Raw genomic sequence first — 22,589 nt, 5'->3', positions numbered from 1 at the left:
GTCCTCCTCAAGTTTCCGGACGCTGTGTTAGAGAAGATGTCACCAGATGGATCGTTTGGCTGCAGTGGTTTCCAGCTGGATCGGGTTAGGACCACATTTTTTCAAGGCAGCCTTCACCTGGTCTGTATAGCGCTTTTTTGGCCGTCCTAACAAGCAATGGCCAAGATGGAGCTGGTCTTAAAGCACCTTTCGGGGCAAGCGCTCCTCTGACAACCGAACTACATGGCCTAGCCAGTGAACTTCGTGGTGCTTGGTGACTGTAGCCTCCAGTCTGGCGGAGTTGGTTCTGCAGAGTATTTCAGTGTGGGGGATTCTGTCCTTCCAGGATATTCCCAGGATGCATTGTAGGCACCTGAGGTGGAAAGCCTCCAGCATCCTGAGTTGGTGACTGTATAGGGTGTATGCTCCCAAACAGGCACGCGGAGGCCACACACACTACTGAGCCTTATTTTGACTTGTTTAATTAAACGACATTACATAAAAGTTGGATCAACCTGTAGGGTCTTTTTCCACTTTCATTTTGACCAACTCCAAATCCAGACCTCCATGGGATGATACATTTGATTTTCATTGATAGTTTTTGTGTGTTTAGTTGTCACCACATTCAACTATGGAAAGAACGAAGTATTTAATAAAAATATTTATTCATTTACATCTACAATGTGTTACTTTAGTGCTCCTTTTATTGATTTATTTTTTTTTTGAGCAGTGTATAAGATGTCATCTACAAGATGACATATTTTGTCATGAAGTAGTATTATAAGTAAAAGAAAATGCTAAAATTGTAGTTTAATATTGCTTAAATGAAAAACGTACTTTTCAAGCGGATTTATTTACTGCTGGAAACGTTGATAAATTATTGACAAACAGTTTTAAAAATGATATTTGTATTTAATTTATCATACTATTTTTTCAGTGAATCCAAAAACAACAAAAAATGGAATCATCTACGATCATTTCTCAGTTTTAACAGTGATGTTAGTTTGTTCTACAGCATATCTATTGTGGGTAGTAGCTCCTTAGTATTGTAAAGTCTCAATTTTAGGAAGTTTTAAAAGTGTTAAATTGAAACACTTTTGAAAGTTCTCTTGAAAACAGAAATTTGTTGGTGCTCTGAAATGAGTAATTGAGCAACTGTGTTGTGTAATGCAGCAGTGAGGTCATTATTCAAAGTGCGCTTGAATGTGGAGACTGAAGTGATCATTAAGAGTGGCGCTGGGGGACATGCACCTTTGACCAGGCCTTACCTCCTTCAGTTGCCATGGCAGCATAACAAGGTGAGGTGCTTTTTGTGGATGTTTTTATCTCTCCATCTTGATTTGATTCAGTTTTTAAAAAAGGATGAATGCTGTAATAAAGGCCACAGCCAGTCACAGTGGTAACACATTCTTGTTGTTGTTGGTGTCTGCAGGTTAGATGAGTCACTCTCTCTTTATTACCACTGACGCCTTGACAGACAACACCTCTTGCATTTGAGGCCATTCTATTTGTTTTTGGTTTTTTTATACTCACTGTATGCTTTGTGGTGCCACTCAAGTGAATACATCTATGCCAAAAACAGTTGTCAAATAGAGCAAAAAGATTACCAAACTATAAAATCAGAAAAATCGTATTTTGATCGTACCGAACATTGTATTTTATATATTTCAAACCCCTGCCAATTATCAATGTTGGTCAAGTATCACTTTTACAATCCCTACAGCAACTGCGGTAAATACCTAGTAAAATAATAATACAATAAAATAACCGAGTTTAATTGCTTTATTCATTTATAATTACTCTAAGAAAATAATTCATATGGTGGCACCTCAACATACGAACGCGTCGACATCTGATATTTTTTCAACATTCGACGTAAAATTTGACTCGTCATCTGTCTTGACAAGTGGCACGTCCTGATATCTGTGCTATCAGGCTGTTTCGGAAGATGGATACACACAAATGATGGCTGATGAAACCTTGATGAATGCATTTTTTTTTTTTTTTTTTTTTGTGCCGTGAGCTCTTGGACACTCAAAGATACAGTAACTGTCACACCTCTCCTTGCTGCTCTAAATCATATCTCGATGAGCGTTTGTGTGGAAATGTAGTTCACGAATAGCAGAAACAACTATTTACCTTCCTAGTACCAAAACTAGAAAACTCTTTACACTGCTATTATAATCTCCCCCACTTCTTGAAATAAAAAAAGGCACTGATTTCTTGTACAACAATGAAAAATAAATGCATCGGTGCTCGGGACTATAGTAACGCTTACTGGAGTCCACCCGCTTTTCGCTTCCTAACATCGTCTACGTCAGCCTACGTAGCTCCTCCCATTTTATGCTTGCTACGGACCGCTTTTCACACTGGCTGCCACTTGTGTGAAACACCCAAAGACACATTTTCTCTTGTGGTGATGCTCGTATCGTGAAAGACCTGTAAGGTGAGGTGCTCATATCATGAGGGTCCACAGTCATAACAGAAGAAATTTTGTTACAAATTCAACCAGCTCCTCCAGCGGGATCCCAATGCGTTCCCACGCTTGGAACCTCTCTTTGTGAATGGCAATGTGTGGATCAAAGGACCGGATTGTTGGGACAGAAAAGCTACTGTGCTCAGTGATATCAGTCCAAGATCTTTCATTTTTGAGACGGAGAATGGACACAGATTGAAAAGAAATAGGAGGAGTCTGTTAAAGGCAGGCTACAGAGTCATTCTAAGGACGCTGGAGCTGGAAAACAATGTGCCTCACAACCACCTGAACTTACCGTGTCAATGACAAAACCGCTGCGAAGATCTACTCAAATGAAAAAAACACCTGAAAGACTTATTGAAAATGTTTGAAAGTGGCAGATGATGGATGGATGGAAATACGTGATTGAACATATATACTACCTAGCTTTTAAGCAGCGCTGTCCTCGTCAACAATGATACCAAAAATATTTCGTCAATGAACACTTTTCATGACAATGACGTGCTTTGGGAGACTAAAACAACGAGACAATTGACAGTTTTCGTCTGACGAGACAAGACGAAAATGCGCAATAGTTTCCTTCACATGTTCACAATGAATGACATTTTATGTGTAGTTAGCCTGCTATCATCGTAGCAGTGTCTGGTTGTTTCACTCATAATGTGCTGCGCTCCCCCTCTTCCCGCCTCATCAGTGTGTCGTCTCCCTGCAGGCTGCACTCATCGTAAGATTTGTTTTCTTGGCCAGAGTGACTATTCAGTGTTGCTTTTTAGTCTTTAAAGGTCTGTGATGAGTGATCATCTCACACTAAATGTAACTCATAGCGTTAGCATAGCATGTGCAGTCCCATTAGGCTAATGCTAGCGGTGAGCGTCCTCTTAAACTCTCGGACAACTTTTTTTCACATGCAGTTCGTGGCGTCCAGCTGGATATATTTAATTGAAAATAATGTACTATTTTCCTGGTGGGTGTGTGTAAACACCAAGTTGCCGTTGTCCTTGTAGACGCTACAATATGTGCTCGTCTGTCAATGTTCATTCAAAATTGTTGGAAAACTTTATTTAGTTATTTATTTTTTAAGTTTTTTTAAATTAAATAAAATTATTTTACAGACGAAAACTTTTTTTTTAAGTGAACGTCGACTAAAAATAGACAAAATTAGTCTTGTGTTTTCGTCAGAAAAAAATAGATGAAGACAAACCCATTTTGAGATGACTAAGATATGACAAAGACTAATAATTATTATGGTCCAAAAGACTAAGACGAAAATCAAATGGGCTGCCCAAAACAAACATTGCTTTTAAGTAGAATTACAAGATCATTACAACTTCATTTACCACATAGACACCTGTGGGTAGTGAATACACCTACTAACTGATAGGAAAATAAGAGGGAGGACAGGACATGACAGGCTGGGTGCCAACTGTGTGCAGGGGGCAACCCACATTAAGACGACACACCTGAGGAAATTATGTGAGTTGTCATCGTTATAGTCACTGTGTTCGCGTTAATCACCAACACCAGAGGGGTAAGACAAAATAAAGGAAACACCTTACATTTTGGCATCATAATCATTGAAGATAATTCTTAAAGAAATTGCATGAGGAACATTCTAATGAAGTTGAGCATCTCGTGTGGTCGGCACAATCCCCAGACCTCAACATTATTGAGCATTTATGGTCAGTTTTAGAGATTCAATTAAGACGTCGATTTCCACCGCCATCGTCTCTAAAAGAGTTAGAGGTTATTCCAACTGAAGAATTGCTTATAATTCCTTTGGAAACAATTCACAAGTTGTTTGAATCAATACCTCAAAGAATTGAGGCTGTAATTGCTGCAAGAGGAGGATCTACACTGTATTAAATAAGTTTTTGTTGATTTTTTTTTAAAAGGGCAGCTGAAGAGCTTTTTTGGATGAGCATTTTACTCTGTAAAATTGGCCTGAATGCTTCATTCGGGGTCTCAAAACTCACATTACCAACATTTTTTTTTAAATTCACCGCGTAGTTTTTGAATTACTGCCATAGCAACACCTTAGCAACGAGGGACACACCTCGCTGCCAGTTGCTACCTGATGACATAATTTCCCCAAGACCTCGCCAGCTTTCCATACGAATACCACGCTATCCCACGCTATGGGTTTTACTCGCGAGATTTGTCATGCCATCTCAATGTGTAGCGAATGTATTGCTCACACGAAGGCACGAGAGACTGAGTGGCCCCAAAAAAAAACTTCTACAAGGATTTGGACATCTTTTGTGAGAGTCAAGCGGAAGAACTCCCCGGGTCCTCGATCGCGTGTTTCTTTACAACATTTAAGCGACGATGTTAGGGTGCGCTGGGAAGTGGACCGCTAAGCAGACAAAGAGAATAACTGTGCTAGTATGCAAAGTTTGTTTAATTTCACATGAGGCTTGGAGCAGCACACGTGCACGCCAGGTTGTAGCTGTCAAAAGTTGATGGGCGGTCAAGCCGGCGATGGTACAACTTGGGATCAGGCATGGATAATTCTGGGATGGAACAAGAAGTCAAATTAGCCGTGTGTGATACAATATGAGAAATACCTGAATGCTGGACGTGACTGACGGGTATACCAAAAGTGTTGGTCTGGCGACAAGCAGCAACAACAAGCACGACGAGCTTATGAAGCCTGCTGATATGTCGCAGCTGTCATCATTCACCTGTCTGGCCTCCAGCTTGCAATCGGAGCCCTAACAAACTCAGACTAGTCGAGGAGGATACAACGCAAGTACACCCTAACTGGCAATTTGATACGTTTATTACTTGATCACGACCTGTTTTTGTTCTTGTTGTTTGCCTGTCATAAGACAGCTGACAGGTTGTCTATTCATGTCAATTTGATATAATTATTACTAGATCTACATAACTACTCGTCTTTTCTTGCAATTACTGATAATTATACCACACAATGACTGGGGATAGAAAGGTTTTGGTGTGTCGGCTGGGTGTCGCCTGCGTTGGCGAGGGGGCGTGCCCTGCCCTGGGCTTGGTGGGCCGTTGGCGGTCCCATGGCGTGGCATGGCGTGCCGGTTGGGGGGCTGCGGCTGTGGGCCGGGTGGGTGGACGGGTGTGGATGTGCGTCCCCTCTTCCCATTACACGGATTTAAAATCAGTGCTTCACCAATTCCACCGAAATGTGAAGTGTGCCACCAGAGGAGATAGAACTTTGGACCAGATGTACACGAACATAGCGGATGCATACAGAGCCCAGGTCTATCCTCATCTGGGTCTGTCGGACCACCTTTCTCTTCTGCTACATCCACTGTATACACCAAAGATCAAGAGCGCTGGGATTACAGTAAAAACAGTGAGAACCTGGCCGGAGGATGCTGTTCATATGCTCCAGGACTGTTTCCACCACACTGACTGGGATGTATTTAAAGAGCACGACACAGATAATCGCACCACACTGGACAATTACACCTCCACTGTTTTGGATTACATCTGCTTCTGTGTGGACAATGCCACAGGCTGGAAAGAGTTCCGTGTGTTTCCTAATACACCACCATGGATGAAACATGAGGTAAAACAACTTTTACGGGAAAGGGACATCGCATTCTACACTGGTGACCAGGAGGCATACAGGGCTGCTCGGGCTAATCTCAGGAGGGGCATCAATACTGCCAAGCACCACCACCGGAGGCGTATTGAGGCCAGGTTTGAAAACACCACAAACCCGAGTCAGATCTGGCAGGGCATCAGGGTCATCACGGACTACAATTGGAAACCACTACGACCCTCAGCCGACAGTCCCACTCTCGCTGAGGACCTAAACCTTTTTTATGCCCGTTTTGACTCCGTCCTGCCCCCCCTCCCCTCGTCCGACCCCGCTCCTGTCCTGAGCGCGCATGAGGTGAGATGTGTCCTCCGCCATATTAACACCAGGAAGGCAGCCGGTCCAGATGGAGTACTGGGCCGGGTGCTAAAGGACTGTGCCGCGGAGCTGACAGACGTCCTACATTTTCAACACCTAACTGTCCTGCTCTCTGGTCCATGCCTGCTTTAAAGCAGCCACAATCGTCCCTCTCCCAAACAGTCCAACATCACGTCTCAATGACTATAGACCTGTGGCTCTCACCCCCATCCCCGCCAAATGTCTGGAGAGACTGGTCATCAAGCACATCAAAGCTGCAATACTGCCTTCACTGGACCCACACCAATTTGCATACAGAGGGAACCGTTCAACTGAGGACGCCATCACCACAGTGCTGCACACACTTCTAGTGCACCTGGAGCATAAAAACACCTATGCCCGGCTCCTCTTTGTGGACTACAGTTCTGCTTTTAACACCATCCGGCCGTTCAAACTCCGGTCCAAACTCCACCAACTAGGCCTCAACACTGCACTGTGCAATTGGACTTGACTTTTTAACTAATCGCACACAAAGTGTAACAGTGGGCAAAAACACCTCCTCCACTCTCACCATCAACACCGGGGGCCCCTCAAGGGTGTGTTCTGAGCCCTCTGCTTTACACGCTGTACACTCATGACTGCTCCGCCTCCTCTGCATCCAACCTCATCGTCAAGTTTGCCGACGACACCACAGTGCTCGGACTCATCTCCAACGACGATGAAACAGACTACAGAAGAGAGGTGCAACATCTGGAGTCATGGTGTCACAAAAACAACTTGGCTCTAAACACAAAGAAAACCAAAGAGATCGTGGTGGATTTCCGTAAGGGGAGTCACATCAGCCATCAGCCTCTTACTATCGGCAACGATGTGGTGGAGAAGGTGAGAAGCTTCAAATTCCTGGGGGTAACGGTGACTGAGGACCTGTCCTGGGGGACCACATCTCCACAGCGGTGGGCAAGGCACAACAACGCCTTTATTACCTGAGGAAGCTGAGGAGCACTCACATCCCCAGACCACTGATGGTGAACTTTTACAACTGTGCCATCAGCAGTGTTCTGACTTACGGATTTTTAGTGTGGTTTTCCAGCTGCACTAAGGCTGACCAGCAGGCGCTCCAGCGCGTGGTGAAAGCTGCCGGGAGAATCATAGGAATGACTCTCCCTGAGATCAGCACCATCTACTCCACTCGTTGTTTAAGAAGAGTGCACAACATCCTGCGGGACCAGCACCATCCTGCTCACAACCTTTTCTACCTGCTGCCCTCAGGGAGAAGGTACAGGTCCATACAGGCCAGAACATCACGACTGGCCAACAGTCTGTACCCACAGGCTGTGAGGTTACTGAACTCTGCCCCTCTCCCCTCTCTGCCCCCCTCTTACGGACAGTAATCCACATCCACCAACAACAATAACTCTGAGCTGGTTTGCATTGTGTCAGTATGTCACTATCCACTATTTCCTCCTCTCTGACCCTTACCCAGTGGTTGACGACCAGAAGGTTATACTTGTTTATACTTGATTAACTTATCTGGGTTTTGCACTGATTTATGACTGTTTTTAACTGGTATATTTTTGCTCTGCACTTTAGCACCGACATGACCTCATGCTGCTATGGAATCTTTGTTGTACATACTGGACTGTCTCAGGAAATTAGAATACACAATATTCTAATTTTTTGAGACAGTCCTGTGTATATATACAGGACTGTCTCAGGAAATTAGAATACACAATATTCTAATTAGAATATTGTGTATTCTAATTCTAATTAGAATATTGTGTATTCTAATTTCCTGAGACAGTCCTGTATATATACACAGGACTGTCTCAAAAAATTAGAATATTGTGTATTCTAATTTCCTGAGACAGTCCAGTATGTCCAAAACTGTGTCAATGTTTACACTGGGTACTGAAGGGTATTTATTTTATGGGTTTTGCACTTTACCAACTTAGCTGCATGAGCTGTATGGATGCTCCAAACAAAGTTTCGTTGTGCTTTTTGTAACAATGACAATAAATATTCTGAATCTAAATCTGAATCATCCCTGAAGGCCGGTTGATGGGGGCGTGGGTGGCCACCCTGGATCCCTGTGGGTGACGATAGCCCCTTTACTGGGCCGCAGGAGGGATTTGCTGCGCTGCCCCCCCCAATCACTCCCAATCCCCCAGGCTGATTGTGTGGGGGCCATGGCCCTGGGGTGGCGCCTGCACGGCGTCTCCGCGGCTTTCACATGTTTGGTGGGGCTCACACACGGCTGGATGTGATGGGTCGCGCTCAGGTGGGAGGCCTTGGTGCCGGGATTGGCGATGGGGCAGCATAGGGTCGGTTGCAAACGGGCTTACACTTAAAAGGGATTCACACAATTACTGGTTTCTAGATGACAGAGCTGATTTGTGTGCACTCCACCCCTCCTAATCACTTATCTTATAGACCCACCACCCCTTTCTTTCCCTGGTCAACAGGCCCCCCCACATGGTGTCAACCGGAAATACATCTAGCTGACGATAGCGCCAACATATTCATAGTTCGCTCACTGTATTTCTTGTTGTTGTTTGTATTTCTTTTCTTTCTCTTCTTGTGTTACTTTTCTTTTCTTCTGTCCCCCATAACCCCTTCCTGTTCGCTCCTTTGTCTTTATAAACGAGGTATGTTGAATGATCACAATGAGTGTATGTCATCCTCCAATGTGAAACATTAAAACTGTTCGGACCAACCGGACACTTAGACTTTCTTTCTCCATGTCAAACAGCTGAACAGGACAGGTTTATGAGAAAAAAAAAAAGGTTCAGAGAGAAATCACGATGCTAGATAGCTACCACTCCTTCGTGATGAGTGTCGAGCCCTTAACCTGCGTCATCCCGAACGTCTGCTGTGCCGAATAAATCGTCGTCATCTGACGCCCTCAGGTTCCAGCATGTAGGGATTAATTGTTGATCATCTTTCCTGGGAGCCTTTGCCATCATTAGCGTCACAAAGAGCGATCCTGAATGGTTACTGTGGTGGAAATATCACTGATGTCGTTGTTGCTGCTATGCTCGCTGTGGATAGACTTCTGTTGCTTTGGGGAATTTACGTCACACTTCTGAGTTTGGGAAGGGACCATTAACGGAGTGCACAAAACCTAAAAAAACAAAAACAAAACCGCTATTTATCCTCGAAGTTACACGTTTAAAATGACATGGTTGTTTTGAGGAACTCGTCGAAAGTTTATATTCGTGAAATTACACCGAAATCTGAAAAGCTCTTCAGTTGCTCTTTAAGGTGTTTCCATTATTTTGTCCAACCCCTGTATATCACAATATACTGTATGCCAGGGGTCCCCAAACTTTTTCCTGTGAGGGCCACATAACTTTTCCCTTCTCTGATGAGGGTCCGGGGTCAGTTTGTAACAGAAAAAGTGTGACGATTGCAGGAGTGCCTAAATGTAACAATTCATCGTTTTTCAGAAAGCCACAATCAAATAACCCTTTCTGGATTGTTCACGGAACAAAAGTAAATAAAAGAAAAATAATAATAATCATATAATATGATATAATAATAACACTATTAATTAAATAAATAACAACCAAATAACCCTCTCTGGGTTCTTCACAGAAAAAGCCAGGAAATAAATAACACAAGTTAAAAAAAAAAATGTTCAGGGGGCCGGACCAAATGTGGGGGCGGGCCGGCTGCTGTATGCCTTTAAAATTTTACATGAATTAACAATTAGACACATTGGTTACATTAAAAGTCCCAATAAATTAGAACAGTGACATTTCACAAATCAGACTAGATGAGGCATGATACAAGGTTATCATTTTTGGAATAAACAACTTCAATCCAACACACACACACAGTCTCGCTCTGCTTACACAGGATCATGCTCTTTTCTGCTCTGCTCTCTTCCTCCCTCCATGGAAGTGACCAATTAAAATGCAGCTGATCCCGAACCATGTGCAATCACGCAACCGCACTCCTCCCGCTCTCCATATGACCAATCAAATTTCAGCCTTTGTGATCAATAAGTTGCATTATTACCGCAAATGCAATTCATTTTTCAATCCATCATCAAACCTTAATTATTTGTACAGACTTGTACTTCTTTCGACGTAAGTGTTACCCTGTACCTACTGGTTATCAAATTACTGTGTGCTAAAGCTGAAGCAATGCTTTCTATTTGCTGATTACGCGATAGTGCTTCCACTTAGTGCAGCTATCGCTTGAAATTGACTGATCTTCACTCAGCCTAGCTGAGTCATGGGCAGAAAACTCAGAGGTGCTGTGGCAACACTAACTCAATTTGTTATTTCACGAGTCGGAAAATTTAGAACGGCTCGCTCATACTTTGGCAAATATGCAGATAAAACATTTACTTGGTGATTTAATTCCATTTTGTCTACTTTTACACTGAAAAAGTCCATTTCTTTTTAAACCAGGAAATGTATTTCAATGATTTTTCTTCAGTCAGCTCCACGGCGCTTCTATTAATGTGTCTGTGAGTGTGCATGTGATTTTCAACAGCGCTTATTTCTCCATCGTCTGGAGTTTGTCTCTCTTCTCTTTCTGGTTTGATCTCAAGTAACGAATTCAGTTAAGAGACCATATTCCCGTCGAGACAGGGTTCATGTTGGAAGCACGTGCTCATATCGTCTTCAACAAGCACACACACACACTCATAACACATGAGGCGGATATGTAAAACTTTTTATTTCCCTTTTAAATTGCTGAAGACTGAGCACTTTGCCCATTTGCCCGACAGCCGCACTCTGGAATTGATTTCCCTGGTGAGAATAAGTGCCACCCACTGGAATAGATACTATGTCTCAATTTATCATCAGGATTGAAACTAATAAGCAAGCGCCAGTCTTTAAATAGACGTACCAGAAGAAAAGAAAAACAGGGAAAAAATGTGATCGTTGCAATTTGCCCTTTAGATGATAATTAACACCGTATCACTTCTAGATATATCTGGTCTTTTCAACCTTGGTAGCCGATTTGATTTCATACTCACTGTTGGTCTTTCATCCGTATTTCACGTGTAGTTGAAGGAGTATTTAGCATCTTTTTTGTTTTTTACTTGTACAACCCCTAGCAAAAAGTATGGAATCACCATCCTCGGACGAGCACTCACTCAGACATTTTATCATGTTGAACAAACTCAGATAAAAAGCTTAAAAAAATAATGAATTAGTTCAAAAGTGCTCTTTGGCATTCAGAAACACTAAAAGAAATGAATAAAAACATTGTGGTGGTCAGTAAATGTTACTTTTATAGAGCAAGTGCAGGGAAATATATATGGAATCACTCCATTCTGAGGAAAAAAAATATGGAATCATTAGAAACAAACAAAGAAATAACAATCAAAACACTCAAAATCTCACTGGAACAGCACCAAAAAAAGTTCCAGCATCTTCACCTTGTCCAATGCAGATTCTTGACTCTTGACAAGGAGATGATGCTGGGACTTTTGTTTGGTGCTGTTCCAGTGAGATTTACAAAAATGACTGCCTGCAGAAAACATTAAAATTCCCTCAGTCCTTGATGATATCGGGCTGCATGTCAGGCAAAGGCACTGGGGAAATGGCTGTGGTTGAATCTTCAATAAATGCACAAGTTTACATTGAAATTTTAGACAGCTTTCTTATCCCTTCAATTGAAAATATGTTTGTCATTTTCCAAGATGACAATGCATCATGCCACAGAGCTAAAACTGGTAAAGCACACCTTGGAGAAAGACTCATCCAGTCAATGTCATGGCCTGCAAATAGCCCGGATCTCAACCCTTTTGAAAACCTGTGGTGGAAATAGAGAATAATGGTTCACAGCTAGGCTCCGACCTGCAAGGATGATCTGGCAACAGCAATCATAGAGAGTTGGCACCAAATTGATGAAGAATACTCATCAAGTCCATTTTTATTCTTTTAGTGTTTCTGAATGCTAAAGAGTTGCACTTTTGAATTAATTCATTATTTTTTCAAGCTTTTTATCTGAGTTTTTTCTAGATGATAAAATGTCTGAGTGAGTGCTCGTCCGAGACTGGTGATTCCATACTTTTTGCTAGGGGTTATACATACTGGATATTCATTCTCGCATATGATATGTATGTGGGTGTGGTGTTGTAAGTGTACATAAATAAGTAGATGAAAATCAAGTGTACATAAATATGTTTTTAGAACTCTTTTATTCCTAAAGGTACAAGGGTTGTTTGAGAGGTTTTGAGCCTTCCCCAATAGCAGGCGACTGCGCGCCAGATCCGACCTCAGCTCGCCAGATCCGCATAGCAATCACGCCCACTTAACGTCAGTATGCCATGTGCGGCCTTGATCAGCACTACGACAATCCAAATGATAGGTTACGCACTGTTCTGGGGTGGACTGTGCAGACCGTACGCGCTCAAAATCTGAAATTTAACGGCCGACGTGTGCCATTACTGCCAGCACGCACCGGAAAGGCAACTAAACAGAAGAGCACGTAGGAGTCACGACACATCAGCGGATGGTAAATTTGTATGGTAAGTGCTTTATTCAAAGTCATAATCCCGTTTTGAAGTCACTGCTTGACTGTTAAAAAAGTTATTCAACCGAGCGTTAATAAAATGGCCGGTGTATTCAGGCAATCTGCCATGTCTGCAAGTGAAGTAATTCAAAATTTGTTGCGTAAAACCATATGGAGGGAGAAGGCATTTACTCTATGTTGATGTAAATGTTTCAATCTTTGAATACTATTATTCAAATTTAACCCATTCTGTATTTGTGTCACTGCCTTGATTGCACAGATATGGGAGCCTGGGACCAGGTGCCACTGATTATCGTCAGCAGTTTACTTAAACTGGTCCTTGGCCTCACATCATCGCCAGATCAACAACTGACCGACGTGACTTTCAGCTAACAAAGAACTTTGTAATCCTGATACTGAGCTTACTTGTTTTTTTCCCCGTAGATCCTGTACTGCTTGCCTGCCAGAACGGCTGCCCATCTACTTGTTCACCTGCTCTATTACCAAACTGTCCACCGCATTCTTCGGACACTATCTGCCACTCCTTCTCATCGACAATGAACTCTTTTTACCACTGCCAGTTTGCCCCTGACCTGTAAAAATAGGTCATCGTTAATGTGAAGTTGCTTGTTCCAATTAAAATATTTTGGGGAAAAAACAATGTATTGTTATGGTGCATTAACTTGTTAGCATTTGTAAATGGTGTGAAAAAGAATGTGTTGTTATTGCTTTTAACATAGAAAACTTAAATATGCAATATAAACACAGTACAGCATGATATATTGAATAAAATGGACCCCAAATTTAATACTGAAAATTGTTTTGATACAAATCTGCCCCAAATTGGGTAATACGTGTGCCACATCTGGGCCATACGTTAATGTAGTGTCTGCTAATTTGGACCAGTTCTGGCCCAAAAGTGGTTGCTATCTGGGTACCCAGATAGCAAAATACAGTGCCCTCCATAATTATTGCCACTCCTGGTTAAGAAGTGTTTTTTTTAGTTTCTAATATGTTTTTTTTTTAATTCAAATAATATGGGACCTTAATGGAAGAAAAGAGAAGAATCCAACCTTAAATACAAGTGCATTTATTCAGTGGGGAAAAAATCCCACATAAAGAAATAATTATTTGACATCAAATAATGTGTGTCACAATTATTAGCACCCCCGGTGTTAATACTTTGTACAACCCCCTTTTGCCAACAAAACAAGGTCTGGGGACTGAGATGGCAATGGGAGGAGCTTGATTTTGTGTCTGGTGAACCATTTCTGTGTAGATTTGGCCATATGTTTAGGGTCATTGTCTTGCTGAAAGACCCAGTCACGACCCATCTTCAGCTTTCGGGCAAAGGGCAACAGATTTTGATTTAAAATGTCCTGGTATTTCAAAGCATTCATAATGCCATGCACCCTAACAAGGTTCCCAGGGCCTTTGGAAGCGAAACAGCCCCACAGCATCACTGATCCACCCCCATACTTCACAGTGGGTATGAGGTGCTTTTCAGCATGCACATATTTCGTGGCACGCCATACCCACTTAGAGTGTTTGGTTCCAAAATGCTCAATCTTGGTCTCATCTGACCAAAGCACACGGTCGCAGTTGAAGCCCGGTAAGGGCTCAATATGATCGCTTTATTATTTATTACTAATTAATTATTATGAAATATTATTTATTACTTACTATAAATTTATTTTTTATATTTTATTTACATTTTTGAATGTTGCAATTATCAGCATGGCCACGTAAAGATACGTTTGTATTTTTTGGAAAAAAAGAAGCATTAAAAATATTTCCTGATCCGAGATTGTTGTAATTTTTAAATTTCGGACCCAGAGGATTTTTAATTCATGACCCCTGCTCTACACCTTTAACGCTGACCCGATTACCACCCTACGCTGTAGCTTGACGTGCACCTCCAAAAAATTCTGACTACACATCAGGTCAACGCGCGTGACGTGAACATCAAAGGACTGTGTTCGGTCCGCTCAGAACACTTCCAGTTCAACACAACACCACTACCGTTTTCAAACATTGACTCACGTCTTCTGTGTCGCCTACACTTCAAAATTTGTATGAACAACATTTGTTTGTTTAATATAGCTGCAGCTGCATATACACACGTTCCATCTTTGCTGCCATTGTTGACTGCTGTCAAAGAACGGAGGAAAACTAAAGGACTTCGACAAGACTCCCCCAAAATCGTACAAAGACAAAGCCACACCCCTCTAGTGGCATGGCGGTGAATTACAGGGCACCGCGTTCCCTTGACACACAACTTCAAATGCTCAATGACGGCGTAGGGTCGGGCCTACTCCATCGCTCCGCCGTGTTGCAGTGGGTGCCTGCCTTTGCGCGCTTTTGTGATGTGACACGTCGAACTTTAAATTTCAGGTTTTCATGCGTCCAGTCTGCATGGTCAGCCCTGGACTGCTCCGGACCAGTGCGTAACCTATCATTTGGAGTTTCAGATTGGCAATCCCGGCCGCTTCTGGCGCACTGAGGTGTTCAGCAGACGTGATTGCTATGTGAACCTGGCAAGCTGACGCCGGATCCGGCTCACAGTCACCTGCTATCGGGTTTGGACTGTCAGATTAATAATACCACCGCATCTGGCACACAGATGTTCAGCAGGCATGATTGCTGTGCGGATCTGGCGAGCTGACGCCGGATCTGGCGCACTTCACCTGCTATTGGGGTTGTTTCTTCTACACAAATCTACCCAAGTAAAAGTAAAAAGTATTGCGTGGTAAAGTAAAACTACTCTTAGAAGTAAATTTTTCTCAAAAGGTTACTCAAGTTAATCTAACTGTAAAAGTAATGTGTCACTAGTTCCCACCTCTGTCGAGACCTCAGACCTCTTCATTGCTATCTCTATGCCTTTTGAATTCAGCTGCCCACCATATCAGTGTAGCAAAAGATGGAGCATTATTCTCAGCATAAGTTTGTGAAAAACCTTTTAAGGTCAGACACTTGATAACGACACCATACGGTACTCCACTCTGTCCATTTTCAGAAATGTTCACAACCTTAAACTTCAAAGTACTGCCACAGCAGCGAAAAACCCTGCAGTTGAAACCTTCTGATGCAGTTAGTTATCAAAAGAGGTGAAATAAATGCATGCCACGTTTCATTGCGCTTACATTGTTAGGCTCAGAATTTTTTCTACAACCATTGTGCTACAATAAAATGTTGAAACGTTACTGTTTTAGTGACAACATTAAAATGACCCTTGTCACAAAACCGGTTGTGATATAAGTTGGCCTTCGGTGATGCTTTGGACGCTGCTGTAAAGTCCTGCCAAATGACTGGTGAGAGGGTCGATGTCGTCAAGAGGTTTACTTACCTCGCAGTCTGGTTCATGGCTCCACGTCATGCGAAGCAGAGGTCGATCGTCGACGTGGCCTCGCCTATGGAGCCATGAGCTCTCTGGTCAAGACAGTATGGCGTTCCCGGTATCTGAGCAGAAAGACTAAGGTTTGCATCTTCAGCTCCCTAGTCATGCAAGTCCTTCTTTACTCTTGTGGAGCTTGGACACTGACTGTGGGACTGAGGAGGCGACTTACCAGGTTTGTGTGCAACTCTCTCCGCAAAATCTTGGGCATCAGATGACGAGACCGCGTGTCAAACAAGACGTTGCAGGAGATGGTGGGCGAGAGTTGTGTCGTTTGCCAGATCCGACTCTGACAGCTGCGCCCATTCGACCACGTTGTGTGCTTTCCGTCATTGAACCCCGCCAACAGAATACTGTCGGCCGGGGAACCCAAGGGATGGAAACGCCCGAGGAAGCGTCAGCGCAAACGTTGGCTAGAGCAGCTGAAAGAGAATCTTGTGAATGTTAAGGTAGCGGGTATGGCTGAACAATATTGGAAAACACTGACATTGCAATTTTTTGGGGGGGTTGTGATATATTGCGATATTAAAACAAGAAGAATTTTCACCAGACTTGAATAGCTCTGTTTGGGAAGACTTTGGTTGACTCACCATGACCACATTGGGGTTAGGGTTATTTATTAGAGACGTCCCGATTCAATCACATGATCAGAAATTGGGCTCATGGTTTTATTGGTCACCCGTGCAGCTGGCGTTTGTGACTTAAGGTTAACGATGATTGACAGGTTTGAAGCTTTGATCTGGCCAGAGACATCTCGGTAATGCTACAATTAAAGGCCCAGATGTGTTAATCATCATTAAGGTTGGTACACAGTCTGAAATGTGCTGTGGCAACTCATTCATTGTGTAAATGAGTGGCTGTTCTCTGCAGCATGAGCGTCACAGCAAAAAAAACTTTTTTTTCAGTATCGGATCAAGACTCGAGACTGTATCGGCATATTAAAAAATATGCGATCGGGACATCCCTAGTATTCATATAATACAATTTAATCCAGGCTAAGGGGGGTTATCTGTGAGTGGTGATGATTGGTGTATATAAAAGGGATCCAAGAAGCCATGTCTCTGCACATTTGCTGTTTTTATGAATAATAACGAAAGTTTACATAAAAAAAAACCAAAACAATCTCACGTCCTGCAATGGAACGATTGCAAATTCGCACATTGCGATGGCGATGCCCAGACCTACACTAGTAGGTCAGTGGAGTGCGAAGGTGAACGCAGTGAACCGCCTCCCTGACGCGTGTCCCCACAAATGACCTGACCTGACAATACCAGTGTTCGTTCGTTCTACAAATACGACACAATTTTTTAGTTTGATGCTAATAAGGGACAAAACGCGTCCCTTGAAAGCTCAATGAGGGAGGCATACTTTTGTATCTGACTAGCGGCCGATTCCCTTTTTAAACAGCCTATGACAGCAAAAAGCACGTTTTTTTCATATTTCACATGGTATTATATGCTCCTGAATGAAATGGACCACTTGGATGTGTGTGGAAGCGATCGTTTTATTTATTCAATTTTTGAATCCCGCGCCATGAAAATGAGTGACTTCCGGCTCCAGTCTCGGGTTAAGGACGAATGCGAATTTGATGTCACCCGGGTCAGCATCTCACAATACAGCATTGCTTTATTGCATGCAGATGGACTGTGGATTCAGCTGATTTTGCTGATAAAATTGTTTATTTTTCGCATCACGCCAGCCAAATATGCTGCAAGGTTTTGTTGCTGCACCAGGGATAGGCGTGTGAGCCTTTTTGGGTAAAAAGGTCCCATTCACCCTGTGATTGGCCAAAACAAGTCCGACAACTGTGGGACCACTGGAATTATGAAGAACTGATTAAAAATTGTGTTGTTTATTATGTCAAATACTGGGATCATGGCACACATTTTAATACGGTGGTGGTTTGCATTTTGTGGCTGACAATAGTCCTTGTCCACCGAGAATGCCACTCGGCCGACGACTGGCGGCTTGTCGCACACCCCCCTCGGTCCTCTTCGCGTGCCGGCCGGGAGAGCGCTGTACTCGGCTTATTACCCTCTCCGTGTGCCCGGTAATTGACCACTATCCTCGTGTTGGGCTCAGGCAGCTAGGCGCTCCTCCGACGTCGGCCGGTTTTCCGGCAGTCATTCTCCAGCTGCTTCCGCGGCAAACGAGCTCTCCTGCCCGCAACGGGGGAACGACAAGCTGTAAATTGCTCTCCACCAGTTCAGGGTTACCAATCTGCGGAGACAATCGACAACCCCGCCGTCATGTAACATGATCAGGGGTAGTTTTGTGTGATTTTATTGCTTCGAAAGGCGAGAATAAGACTTTGAAACACCGCTCGGTTCGGGTTAGCATATCGGCTAGCTATCACGCCTCCTGGTTTGTGTGCCGGGGCAGGGAAATGACAAAAGCTGGACTAACTCCGGTCGCAAAAAATAGCTTTACGGAGGTGCTAGAAGTCGACAGTTTTGACCATTATGGAGTAATTTTGCAATGTCGTACTGAATAAATGTATTTTTAATATTTCATTCAGCACAAGATTGTTATTTGTCATGACCATACCATTTATTTACCAATTGGGGAAAAAATCAATTAAACTCAGTTCAATTCAATTCAATTTATTCACACACACATTCATATTTACAAAGTGTACATCATATCATAGTGCTGAGCCAAGATTATGTGAGTCAGGTCTCCTTAAGAAGCTACTAAAGGCTTATAGACAGGAGCCTGTGTACATCAAGACAATCAAGAAAAAAATTATCAGATGAGCAGAAGGGTGAGTCGTAGTATTTTACAGTGTTCTCATTCAGAAACATACTAATGGACAATAACAAACTCTGTATACACCCACGCACACACAGAAAAAAAAAGCAGAAAGATGAATAAAAAGAAATACTTCTCTAAAAAGAATTTATAACACCAAGTATGTTGGAGTTGTTGTATTTACTGATCAGAATGCTTTTTAGCATCATTTTAAAGGTGGAGATGGATTTCAACACTTTTAGATTTTCGTCGAGCTCATTCCAAATCTGAGGACCTCAAGTTACAATGCTCAGGCTGGTGCTAACAAGTCTTCTCTTTTTTCCACTGATGACGTCTTTTTTTCTGGTATTACTTAAATACTTAGATAAAAAGAATATCCTGTAAAAATATTGGAGTAGAGAGATTAAAACAGTGGCATTTTGCTGCTCTCTTTGCTGCATTTTCTTCGTTCTGAATAATTCCCCCTCAATGGGCTGAATTCTAAATCAGATGAAATCGTGACCCTGTCGACGTCATCCTCCAGCTGGGGACGCTAGAGCACTATAATGACAGGCAGGGGCTAAAGGGCAGATAAAAAAACTAGGGCTGTCAAAATTATCGCGTTAACGGGCGTTAATTATTTTTTTAAATTAATCACGTTAAAATATTTGACGCAATTAACGCACTAGGCCCGCTCAGACAGATTTAAATGTCAGTAGAGTGAAAGCCCAACTTGTTAATTGTGTTTTATGGAGTTTTTCCGCCCTCTGCTGGCGCTTGGGTGTGACTTGCATATGTGATGTGGCGTAATGTCGCCCTCTGCTGGCGATTCAGTGCAGCTGATTATTTGGGTTTCGGCGCGCTTTTCTGACGTGATTATATGTCGACGCGAACTCACACTAATAGACAGTGCTATTCAGACCAGCTAACGTCCGCATCCAGTATTCAGTGGCAGTTCTCATAGCCCCATCACACTGTTTGTGTCTATTACATGCATCGCTTGTGAGTTATATTCCTCCTTTGTTTATATTCATGAGCATTAGATAGTTATTGATGATGTGTATTTGAATTTGTTCACATATATGGTGAAATGCAGTTACATTATTAGATGCTTGTGAGCTAATTGGCTAGTGCTACTGCTCAAATGGACACGTGTGTGTACATTTTATGTTATTTTGTGATTCATGCAAGTTATTGACACATTGCCTTGTTATTTTCAGTTTTACAAAAATACAAGAAACGTGCTCCTGTCAAAAAAAGATGACTTCAGTAAAGCCCATGCAACTTTGCCACACCGTCTGATTTCTTTTTGGAACTTATGTTCGCTATCTGTCAATTTGTGTACTCACACACATTGAGGACAGAATAGGGGTACTAGTTTATTTTTTGATTGAAAATTTTACAAATTTTATTAAAACGAAAACATTAAGAGGCGTTTTAATATAACATTTCTATAACTTGTACTAATATTCATCTTTTAAGAACTACAAGTCTTTCTATCCATGGATCACTTTAACAGAATGTCAATAATGTTAATGCCCTCTTGTTGATTTATTGTTATAATAAACAAATACAGTCCTTATGTACCGTATGTTGAATGTATATATCCATCTTGTCTTATCTTTCCATTCCAACAATAATTTACAGAAAAATATGGTATATTTTATAGATGGTTTGAATTGCGATCAATTGCGATTAATTAATTTTTAAGCTGTAATTAACTCGATTAAAAATTTTAATCGTTTGACAGCCCTAAAAAAAACTAATTTCTCGTCATCTGTGCTTTGCCAAATTCTTGTATATAGTCAAATCATCTCAAAATATGATTCTAATTCACATAATAATGCTATTTAAGTAGGCAACACTAACTGTATATAAAATTTTGCAAAATTCTCCTTGGCACAAAAAAAATTAAGAAAAGTTTACACAACTGAGTATGTTCCATGACAGAACAAGTTAAAACATGCACACACACCCCCGGCCAGATGATCGACATCCCACGACCTATATATGCTGCCGGAACAATGCAAACAGAACACATACATTCTGTAGCAGAGCGTGGTCGTGCGTAAAGTTCAAAATGTTCCCATCGGTTCGGATACAAACGCTAACAGAGCTTGTTGTGTGTGTTTTCGTGTGTGTGTGACATGAGCCCTGAAGTTTTTCCTCTGTCTTGGTTGTGTACTTGCGTATGTGTGTGTTCACTGGTGAGTCAAGAGAAGCATTGTCTGCAGCTGGTGCATCCCCCCTACCCCACCCCTGCTCTGTGCAGCTGTGAGGAAATCAAACGCTCCTCTTTTCCCCCCTCCTTGTCTGTCACAACCTGCTGATGTCCGATGAGGTCACTCACGGTGGAGCCTAGTGACGACCAAGTGACACTGACTCCATTTAGAAACATGAGATCTCCTCAAATCACCTCTCTGCTGTGAATAGTTTAACACTTTAGCCGGTTAAATGACGAAAAATACACAGTGGGCAGAAACGTTGCCCTCAAAAACTTTGGTGCTGCGTAGCTATATACATAAAAATAAAGCCTTGTCTATCACACCGATCCAGGACATGCCATGTCAATGGTGGTGGATTGGTCTACCACAAAACCACCAAGTGAAAAAATAGCTAGAGTGCTAGATCTGGAAAATGGCAGCCACTTTAAGAAAAAAGAACTATTCACAATTGCTGAAGTAGTGGTCATCATCCGAGAAGAAACCATACACTCACACATGAAGCACGAAACGTGGCCTCAGTCCATAGATAATGTTCACACAGATATTAAATATTTAATTACTAAGTATCAGGTTTCATCGAATTGTCCGCCCCTCTAATTGCCCAGTGCCTTGTAAAAGGAATGAACACACTGGATATTTCAAAGAATTTATTGTACTTTTAAATAATTCATGTTTGACTAAGAGATTCAAATGGCGTCCTTCAGATAAAAACCTAGAAATGTTTCTGACAAGAAAATGCATCAAGAAATTCTCAATTAAAGTTCCCCGAAAGCTTGAAATAATGCATAGATTGTGCCCGTTTTACATTTGTTAATCCTTCCCACAGTGGCAGAGGTAATTGGACCGTCAGAATCTGATCTGATGAAATTAAAGCTGAAACATAGACTTCACCACCAGTTGACTAGACAGCTCCTACAGACATTGCGCCACGCCTTCCCGTATGCGGCCGGGACAGGGCACTGCAGAGCATTGCGCAGCTTTCACTTCTAAAAACTCAAACACACTGCGTTCAAACGCTAGATTTAGGTGGAAAAGGACAAAGGTTTTACTACATACAAGCAGGCAGGGGTGTGTCAAGAGTGATTTGGTCGAGGATTCAAGGTAACTATTATATAAAATAGCACCATGCATGCACTTTGAAACGTTGTGAGAAAAAACGGGGGAAAAATTGCGTACGTTAGCTTGAAATATTTACGTAAAATGAATGATAACTGCCCGTTTTTTTTTTTTTTTTTTTTGCTTTTAACCAAGAATCTAGACTGTTTTACGTCTATATATATAGACATTCTGGGATTTATGCATTTATTTACAAGAACTTTCAATTTAAAAAGCTCTTTGTTTTGTGATGGCCGCCATGTTGTATTCATACACAATCGTGTAATATCAACTTAAAATATTCATTTAAAATGAATGATAACTGCACATTATTTTTGC

The 22,589-nt window shown here is 42.1% G+C and overlaps 1 long non-coding RNA gene across 1 annotated transcript; it reads right to left on the bottom strand.

The window, feature by feature from the left end:
* Window positions 1–8,846: 8,846 nt before the first annotated feature.
* Window positions 8,847–18,429, bottom strand: LOC130921282 (uncharacterized). The gene is made up of 3 exons (XR_009064324.1): window positions 16,373–18,429; window positions 16,153–16,265; window positions 8,847–9,450 (listed from the first exon to the last, which is right to left on the bottom strand). It is a non-coding gene; the product is annotated as an uncharacterized LOC130921282 (long non-coding RNA).
* Between the last annotated feature and the right edge of the window lie 4,160 nt (window positions 18,430–22,589).

This window comes from Corythoichthys intestinalis, chromosome 9 (genome assembly GCF_030265065.1).
Source record: "Corythoichthys intestinalis isolate RoL2023-P3 chromosome 9, ASM3026506v1, whole genome shotgun sequence".
In the NCBI taxonomy this organism is placed as follows: Eukaryota; Metazoa; Chordata; class Actinopteri; order Syngnathiformes; family Syngnathidae; genus Corythoichthys; species Corythoichthys intestinalis.
Note: the sequence above shows the minus strand (reverse complement) of the source record. Positions and strands in the feature narration are given on the sequence as shown.